Raw genomic sequence first — 10,107 nt, forward strand, 5'->3', positions numbered from 1 at the left:
CCATCTCAGTAACAGATTTGAGACCTTGAACACTAATGATAGAAGACCAGATTAGGTATGGGAGAATATCAAGGCTATCATCCAGGAAGAGAGCAAACGTTCATTACAAAGATGGAAGAGGAAGGAAAGATCAAAATGGATATCAGAAGAAACTCTAATTATTGAACTGGAGTGCAGAGAAGCCAAAACCCAAGGAAGAGTTCAAGATACTAAAGAGCTGAACAGAAGATTTCAAAAGGCAGCATGGGATGACAAAGTAAAATATTACAATGAAATGTGCAAGGAGCTGGAGTCAGAAAATCAAAAACGCCAAACTCGCTCAGCATTTCTTAAGTTCAAGGAACTGAAGAACCAATTTAAACCTCGAGTTATTATAATCAAGGATGCTTTAGGCAGAATATGAAATAATCTGGGAAGTATTAAAAGAAGATGGAAAGAATATATTGTCACTGTATCAAAAGGAATTGGCAGACACAGAAGAATGTACTGAAACAACATATAAGCAAGAACCTATGGTGATAAAGGAAGAAGTTCAGGCGGCTTTGAATGAAATAGCAAAAAATAAGGCCCCAGGAATAGATGGTATACCAATTGACATATTTCAGCTAAGACACGCTGCCCTTATGTGTTCAACAATTTGCCAAGAATGTTTGGATACATAGTATAAATAACCTTATTTCATCATCGTCTGGTAGCATAAATGTTAATCTTTCTTAAGTGCAAGACATCTGCATTGAAATTTATCTAAATAAATTTTTAAAACTCACTTTAAAACACTATTATATTAAATGAAAAATATTTATATAGGCTATTGTTGTTGTTAGTGCTCTTGAGTCGACTGCAACTCATAGTGACCCTATGACTGTCTCTGACACATCTACCATCATTATCCCAGTTACTGTGTTAATCCATCTCATTGGAGTACACAAGTAGTATAGGGCTAATTCTTAAAGCATAACTTATTACTTATAGTACTGTGTTAGTCATCAGAAATAAGATAATATTTTAAACTAAATTGAAATGTTTCCAGGAAACAAATTTATCATAGGATAAGATTGTCCATATATCCATATAACCGTATTTAAAAGGAAGGGTCTGATGGGAAGCTCCATCTCACATACCCTGGGCATGTGGCCAGGAGGGATCAGCCCTTGGAGAGGGCCATCGGTCTTCAGCTTGTCCTCTTGTTTCACCAGGATTAGCTTCATTCACAACCATCTCTGTGTCTTAACACTATCAATGAGGCATCGCACCTTCTTGGGCAGTGTATTATCCAGAACTGGCAGAACATTCAAACCACTGGTGATGTGACTGAAGGAAGAGATGTTGAAGAGACTCTGGACAACACCCTGCTGGATGCTTGCTCCCATCCACAGGAAAAGATTGAGCCATTCTCCAGCAAATATGTAACGTTATTGCTTGGACTCTCCTCAGGCACTCGAACTGATGATGGTGCAGTGGTATTTTCAGTGGGAGCTGTTGTTAGCGGCAGGATTCAAGGGTAGAAGAAGACATTAGTCTCATCAACATCCATGGTCAGGCATAGACACAGTCATTAGTGTTCACTTCAGCCCCAGGCTGCAGGACATCACTCTTCAACACACAGTTCAGGTAAGCTGGGAGTAACTTTGTGCAGTCAGGAAGGATCAATTGTCCTGCAGAGGAAGACCTGGCACAGTTCTTTCCGTTTCAGGCCAAGATCTGGGCACACTGGGGGATGAGAAAATCACAAACAGTCTTCACAGGGCTATTCAGGACACCCTGGTAGACAAACTTGGCCTACCTTGACACACTTGATGAGTCTGTCAGTCTCACAGTTTTGATACAGATCAACCAATAAATGTAGCAGTTGTGGACTAGATTGTAGATATGGAGCCAATGTTGCCCTGCACAGCTAGTGTAGAGCACAGCACACTGCGGAAGGGCTCCACTCTTTTCATTAGGCTAATCATCACGCTTCAACTCCACGGTCACCATCTTATCTACATATGTTGTGTTGCTCATGTAAAAAAGCCCCAAAGAATTCTACAGTGTAGATAGTGGTGCTTGCCTGGACCCACATCACAGCATCAAAGCCAACAACCTTCTGCATATCCCAACACAGGTCACTCAGGAACCATTCCTGGTCATTCTCCCCCTGAAAGAAAGCATGTTTGTAGACAGGGCCACCAGCAAGCTGGGGTACCACAGAGAGAGGGGCCAGATACAAATACTGGTTAGGGGTCTGCACAGCAGCTTTGGGCCGCACACTCTTTGACCAGGGTCTGATAGGCTCCTGTCTGAGGATAGAACAGAGTCTTGCCCTTGTCTGTGTTGATCAGCTTCCTGTCCTGTTGTCCCTGTTCTTCAGTTTTCCTGGTGCCTGTGTGATGTGCAGGGATGTGTGGAAAAAAAGCAGCTTTCCTACACATTCAACAGCCTTCAGAGCCTCCATCCCAGCCTGGATAACTCGAGTAAATATTGTCTCTGTCTCTCTGGAATTGGTCCAATAGGCTAGCGATGACTGTCCAAGACTCATTGACATTGACCGGGAATCTAAGCTGTCCAGGAGTGGTACAAGCATATCAGCCATATCAGATATGACCATCATCTGTGGCTGAGCCAAGGAGCTCTTCACATTGTAGAAGTGGAGCATCTTATTGTAGGTGACAAAACCAACCTGGGTTGGAGACTTTTCTGCCCCATCAATCCTGGGCAGAAAGTTCAACAGTGTCTTGAGCTTCTCACAGAAGAGTCTGACAAGACCACTCCTGATGGCATTGTAAGAGATATAAATTATGAAGATGAAGGCAGAAGGGCTGGGCAACTTAGTATTCTTGCAATAATTTACAGCAACCAAGAATTCATAAGAACCCAGAAGGGAGCTCCAGATGATCATACACATTTGCCTGTATGATTCAGAAGTTGAAAATACTAGGAAGGAAGGGGAAACATCATTGCTATTACTTCAAAAGCAGCATGGGAAATGCCTCCCTCCCTCAATGAGCTGCACGAAGGGCCACATGTATGCTTTGTAGTGACTGCAGCGCAAAGGCCCAAATCCCCCATGATCAATGACATATAGTGAAGCCTCTTCTGGGGGTAGTCATGCCAAAGGCTTGATGATAGCTGTCAAGGGCACCGGAGACTGCTTAGCCATGTCAGATGTACAAGGGTTATTATACTATCTGCACCAGATCTATCAAGGACTGGCATTTCCTTGATGTTTCACCAGAACGTTGGTGGTAACTAATTGTGGCATTGGGCACCATATTCCAGTAACAAATGACTCTGAACCCCAGTTGTACCTGCCATCCTCAATGACCTGAATAGGTCTCAGGATAGCATCAGGATCTAGGCACTTATGAGGCAGCAGTTGGGGAGGCCCTGGCTGGCTGCCAAAGGTGGGTATTCTGGGTTATGGGCTTCCATGCTTGGGCCGAGGGCCCCACACTGGTCCAAAGGATCCATTCTCTTGCAGCTGATAGCCAGGTTGGGAGGAGTGCATGGTTGTGGTGATCCTGAGGGCCCTGCTATGTGAGTGCTAGGAGGAAAAGTTTGACGAGGAATTGAAGAGACATGGTTGGGCTGGGTTTGCACCCCCTCCCCTGCAATAGCCTGTCTAGTCAGAAGTGGACAAGTCAATGAAGGCATCTGAGGACCTCCTGAAACTGGAGAGGCAAAGCTGGGAGCCTGTGGTGGGCAGATCGCTGGGGAGGCTAACCCCAGGAGGACCCTTGACTAGGTTAAGAAGAGAAGCCTGACCCTGATGATAGGAGATTTATAGACCAGAGTTAGGGAAACCTCCTGAGGATGAAGCCAGTGATGTTGGTGGGCCATAGGCCAGACCAGCAGGGAGTGGGGTGGGGCTGCCACAACACTGATGAGCATTCCTGCCAGTTGAGCAGTCACCTCTGTACTTGTCAGGGATGAGACATAGGGATGAAGTACAGTTGGCTGACTGACCACAGGGCCAATGGGCTGACCAAAATGGCTGAGAAAAGGGTTGAACAGTGGATCTCTATTCTGCACATTTCTCTGGCTGAACTGACCATAGGCCTGTGCTGGTGAGACTAGAGGTGTCCCTGAGAAGGGGGATCTCTCGACACACCTGGGGGAGGTGTTTGCTGACAGCCTGGTACTAGGTCGCTTTATGAAGTGCAGTAGGCAGTGGGAGACGTTGTGGAACCTAGTTGCTCACCACAGATGGATTGAGGATGTCCTGGGTAAACATCTGGGACTGTCTATATGGTGGCACAGAAGGAGCTTACTGGTTGACATCTATTATGAGAACATTCCTGGCTCAGTGTTACCCAGCTCCAGATCCAGATTCGACTTCATTCCTAACATCAAGCCTCCCTGAGATATAGATTAGTAAATAAATATTTTAGAAAAAGTAATGTTCACAGTTTTGGTTTCCTTGGATCCACAGTCAACACTCTTGGCACCAGCAACCAGGAAATTAAAAGGCGTATTGCAATGGGAAAGTCTGTGGTTAGAGACCTCTCTAAAGTGCTGAAATGCAAAGATGTCAGTCTGGAGAGTAAGGTGTGCTTGATATAGGCCATGGTCTTTGAAGTCACTTGCTATGCATCGGAGAGCTGGACGATGACTAGGGAGGATAGAAGGAGAATTGATGCCTTTGAGCTGTGGTATTGGAGAAGAGTATTGAATATACCATGGACTGCTAAAAACAAACAGGTTTGTCCTGGAGAGGGTGAAGCCAGGCTGCTCCTTGGAGGAAAGGATTCTGAAGCTTCGTCTGACATACTTTGGACATGTGGTAAGGAGAGACAGGTCCTTGGAGAGGGACATCATGCTTGGGAGGGTGGAGTGACCGTGCAGAAGAGGAAGACCCTCTATGAGATGGATTGATTCAGTGACTGGGGTAATGGGTGCAGGTGTATCAGAAATGGTGAGATTGGCACAGGATAGGGCAGAGTTTAGGGCTGTTGTACATAGGGTCACTATGAGTCACAAGCGGCTCGACGGCACATAACAACAACAACAATGAATGTTCTTAGCAACGAACCTAATTCAGGGAAGAAACAATTAGTCCATTGGTAGGTGATGGTTGTTATTGCACAGGAGGAGATTGTCCATATTTCTCCTTGTGGAGAAGACCCAAACTGTGTACCTTCGTGTTGGTAGCATGACTTCTTACCACTAAGCCATCAGAGCTCCCCATTGGTAGGTGGTGAAATGGTAGGTGGTGAATGGTGGTGAAATGTCCCTGATGCAACGCAGAAGAATAGCATATAGAAGAATGGTGATAAAATGTAATAGAGTAATGAAATCTAGCACAAACTCTTGCTTTCAGCTGTGTATAATGTGTGTTCCTCATGTATCTGTGTCACTCTTCAAAAGATTTAGTATTCTTATTAAAAAAAAAATCCTGGCGAAACTTAAATTCTATCCAGGTTTAGCAGTTGTTACTGAACACAAGGGGTTATTTCTGTAGTCAATGGCCAATAAGACAGATGGATTGCATTATCCAAAGCACTTCATTGCAGGTCTGGGAGAGTAGTGAGAATCATATCAAAAACTGCTCCTCCATCTAATAGTGGGCATTAGTTTCTAAATGTGGATTAGATATTAATCTATTTGGTACATTACTTTTGTTAAAGTTATAGGATTTCTAAATCTAAAAAGAAGAGTTTACATCCAGTTACTAATAAACAGAAAACTTGTGAAATATTTTACATATGACTGAGAAAATACTGTTTTAAAGATATAATTGCTAATCCAGGAAAGATACAGTTCCCTTCCACATAAACAGGTAGTTTGAAGTACAATTTACATAGGACTGAAAAAAATAGTTTCAAAGATGTAAATGTCAATCTAAAAAAGATGCACTTCCTCTCCTGGTAAACAGTTTAAAGTATTTTACATGACCAAAGAAAAGAAAAAAAGGTTTCTAGGGCAAAGTAACTAGCTTTATAGGCTGGAGGCAACTGATGCCAGTTTTATAAGATTGATCTTACTGTTTTTAAATATATATATTAAAAGATTAAAAAAAAGAAACCAGCTGCCTTCAAGTAAACTGACAAAGTTTTTGAGGCTGTAAATTTTTACAGGGGAGACTATTTTCTACCAATGAGAGACTGGTGGATTTAAACAGTAAGCCTCTGGGTTAAGAGTGTGCTCAGTGAAGTACATCACCATAGCACTTTAAAATTATTAAGTGAGGTAACAAATTGGATATTTATGAAATAAAAAGACATTTTCCTAAGGTGGAAATATGGAAGTCAGCAAATGCACCCAGGTAGCATTAGGGATTATGTAATACAGTACTAGAAGATAAGGTAAAAGAGGTAATAGATGCCATATTATGTAAGGATGTGTAAACATAAAGAAGTCTGGCCATTTGTGCAAGCATTTGTGGGTTTGAAGAACAAAGGAATGAGATTTGAGACCTTGTTTAGAGGATAAAGGATACTTCTAGATGGTATGTTGAGAATTCCTTCTTAGCAAAAGGCAAAGTAGAAATTTGAAAACTTTCTTATGATATTACTATCGTTATCTGATCGCAAGAAGAGATAATAGGAAAAATTGTAGAAATATTATATCCAATGAAATAACAAAGAATGTTGCCAAATAAAGATATAAATTAGTCCTGAGACGGAAACAATATATTAAGTCACAAATATCACAAACATAGCTCAAATACAGAGAGACACATTTTAAGGTAAGGAAATAGGGAGATGGAGTAGGTGAGTAACATTAGAAATGAGAACAGTTAAAAAGTAATCAGGAATGTTCCTATAAAAAGGGTAATTTTGTTGTTGTTATATATCATAGAGTTGGAAATGACCCATAACTGAACTTGCAGTGAGTTTTCAGAGGCAGTTAATCACATAGGCGGAGTTTGCCCATCCTTCTGAGGAGTAGCTGGCGGCCTCGAACAGTGTGTCTATGGGATTGCAATGCAGCTGAAGTTTACTGCTGATTGGCCTAAGTAGGATTTATAACACAATTAGAGACGATCTTTAAAGTAAAAAAAAAAGTGATTATCTTTTCTAGTAATAGAACATTAGGTAGTATTAGGTATATTTCCCTCTGATTAAAAATTGTAAACTTTGGGTACAGCTTTTAAGAAAATATAACTACTTAAATGTACCGAAGAATTGACGTTGATTTTATCTTTAAAATAAGTAAACTACAGTAGGCAGGAAGTTAGAAAGTTAGTCATCATAGTGGGGCAAATAACATTAAAGCTGCTATCTTTTAAGTTGTGACACCAGAATAAGATTATTCTAGAATGCTAGAAGCTTACAAATTGAGGGAAATTTCATAGGTAGATGGCTAGCATAGTTAATGATACATTGAACATGCTCACTAGTTTGTGCTAGGAAATTTGGAAGACAGTTATCTGGCCAACTGAGAGGAAGAGGTCTATTTCTGTTACAATTTCCAAGAAAGGTGATCTTACTGAAAGTAGAAATTATTGAATAATATTACTGTCACGTGTGAGCAATATATTAATATCACATGCAAGCACTAGGAATATATCATTGCTTATGTCAAAAGGATACTGGCTGAAAGTAAAGAATGCCAGAATTTCTATTTATGCATGATTAATTGTGAAAAGATATTTGTGTAAATAGTAATAAATTATGGCTAACATTGAGAAGGGGACTCTCAGAACACCTTATTGTGCTCATAAATAATCTATACCTACATTAAGAAATTATTGTCCAGAATAATGTTCCTACGTTCTCAGTCTTGCCAATATCGGTATCCCTTCCCCACTGTCCAACAGAGTTCTTGATCCTTCCAATATCGTTTTCCCTTCCCCCCTCAAGTCCCATCTTACATCAATTTTCCAGTTCAGCCGTGACTGCTGTTGCCCTCCTGAAAGGTGTCCTACATTTTCCTGCCTCCTCTTCACAGGGATGGGAAAGGGATCTCTTCTCTGGCTGGGGAAGATTCTTCTGGCTAGAGCTATTCAATGTATTGGCAAGACTAGCCAATCCTTTTAGAGACTGTTGAGACTGGCTAATCCCTCCACATAGTCCTTCACACTAGAAAAGCCATATTTAAAGATAAACTCCATAACAGCTCAACATCAAGAAAACAAAAATTCTCGCCACTACATGAACAGGCTACATCATGATGTTGTTGTTGTTAAGTGCCAATGAGTTGTAGTGACTCTATGAATGAAAGACCTGAACATTGTAAAACTTGATCGTTTCTCTAAATTCATAGAGTTTCTGGATGCAGGCTATTTTGGAAGTGGATGCCACTCCTGCTTCCAAGCCTGTTTTAATCTGGGAGCTCCACCAAACACTGTTTACCTTGGGTAACCATGATCATATTTGACACATCAGTATCACAGTGTTTAGCATCACAGCAACCATGAGTTGCGTCTGTCAAGTATAGACACATCATAATGGAAGGAGAAAAAAAAATAGAAACTGTCAATGATTTCATCTTACTTGGATTCACAATCAACACACTTGGTGCCAGCAGTCAAGAGATCAGGCATTGGTGAAGTCTGTAGTCAGAGACCTCTCCAACTTATAGAGGAGCAATGATGTCAGTTTGAAGACTAAGGTGTGCTTGATTTTGGCTATGGTCTTTACGATCACTTGCTGTGAATCAGACAGCTGCACAATGAATAAGGATGACAGAAGAGTAATTTATGCCTTTGAACTGTAGTACTGGAAAAGAGTAGTTCATATCCCATGGACTGCCAAAAGAACCCAGAATGTTCCTTGGAGGCAAAGATGACAAAACTTTCCTTCACATACTTTGAGTATGGTGTCAGGATAAGCTGTTCCTTGAGAGAAGCACATCATACTTGAAAGGGTGGAGGGTTAGCAAAAGAGAGGAAGACCTTTACCTGGATGGATCAATATAGTGACTGCTGCAGTGGGTTTAGTATATCAAAGATAGTGAGCATGGCAAAGGATATGACAGGGTTCCGATCTGTTGTTCATAGCATCACTATGAGTCATACTCAATGCAATGACATTTAACAACAATCTCTTTAACCACATGAGTTAGGAGACTCATGTCCATCCAGCTTGATGTTTTACCATAGATTTGGGACTTTCCAGTTTTCATAACTTGTGTGAGATACATTTCCTTGAAATACATAAAACTCACTCACTCTTTCTCTCTTTCTCCCCCCGACAAACATATATCCATTGATATCCATTATTCTACCAATACTATCTTCAAAGTCTCTTTTTTTGAATTTTACTTATTTTACAGTCTCAAAACTATTTCCACATTTTAGTATTTGCTAGAGTAGCACCCCCAGGACCGAATTCTGTCTTAGTTATATACTATGCTCTAACAGAAATCCACAAAGGGATGGCTTTCAAAATAAGAAATTTCTTTTCTTATAGGCTAGAATGACAAATTTTAAGCATTGACTGTGGATGAAAGCTTTGTTTCTCTCTTGACTCTGGAGAAGGGTCCTTCTATAACATCTGTTTCCTGGCTCCTTAAAAATTTCCTAGTGTTTTATCATTTCTATTGTTCCATCTCTTTTTGTGCTTGATAGTTTAATCTCTTTTATAACAGAAAGTAGATAGACTAAAATTCACTTTCTTTTAATTCTGTGTCATTAACATAACAAAGACAACCTATTCCCAAGAGGGATTATAACTACCAGTATAAAGGTTAGCTTTGACAACACGCATATTTTTTTGTGCTGAGAAGGAAACCAGAGAGGGAGATATAAATCAACCCAGGAAGCAGAGATCTATAGTAGCATATAAACTCCTCTCAAATTTGTGATGGTCTAATGGAAAGAAGTTACACTACACTCCCGAAGTAACCCAGTTTGAGGCCACCAGGTGCTCTGTGGGAGAAGAATGAGCAATCTCCTCCCATGTGATTAATTGCCTCTGAAAACCAGCTATGTGTTGGTTCCAACTCGATGGTAAAAAGAAACTTAACTTTTAAATATCAATTCATAGGAATGCCTAAGGTGCTCAGTGAAAGTAACAGAAAAGTTGAAAAATTAAAAAAAAAATAATAGAAATGTGAACAGGCACTTCACCGAAGACGACATTCAGATGGCTAGCAACCACATGAAGAAATGCTCAAAATCCCTAGCCCTAAGAGAGATGTAAATTAAAACAACTATGAGATATCATCTCACCCCAGTCAAAA

General features: G+C 40.7%; 1 pseudogene; it reads right to left on the bottom strand.

Annotated features, from left to right (window-relative positions):
• Positions 1-681: 681 nt before the first annotated feature.
• The window catches only part of LOC102866751, a 34,517-nt pseudogene continuing 25,091 nt past the window's right edge, over positions 682-10,107 (bottom strand).

Source organism: Elephantulus edwardii, unplaced genomic scaffold (assembly GCF_000299155.1).
Source record: "Elephantulus edwardii isolate Elephantulus edwardi_28Jun2011 unplaced genomic scaffold, EleEdw1.0 scaffold00084, whole genome shotgun sequence".
NCBI classification, from domain to species: domain Eukaryota; kingdom Metazoa; phylum Chordata; class Mammalia; order Macroscelidea; family Macroscelididae; genus Elephantulus; species Elephantulus edwardii.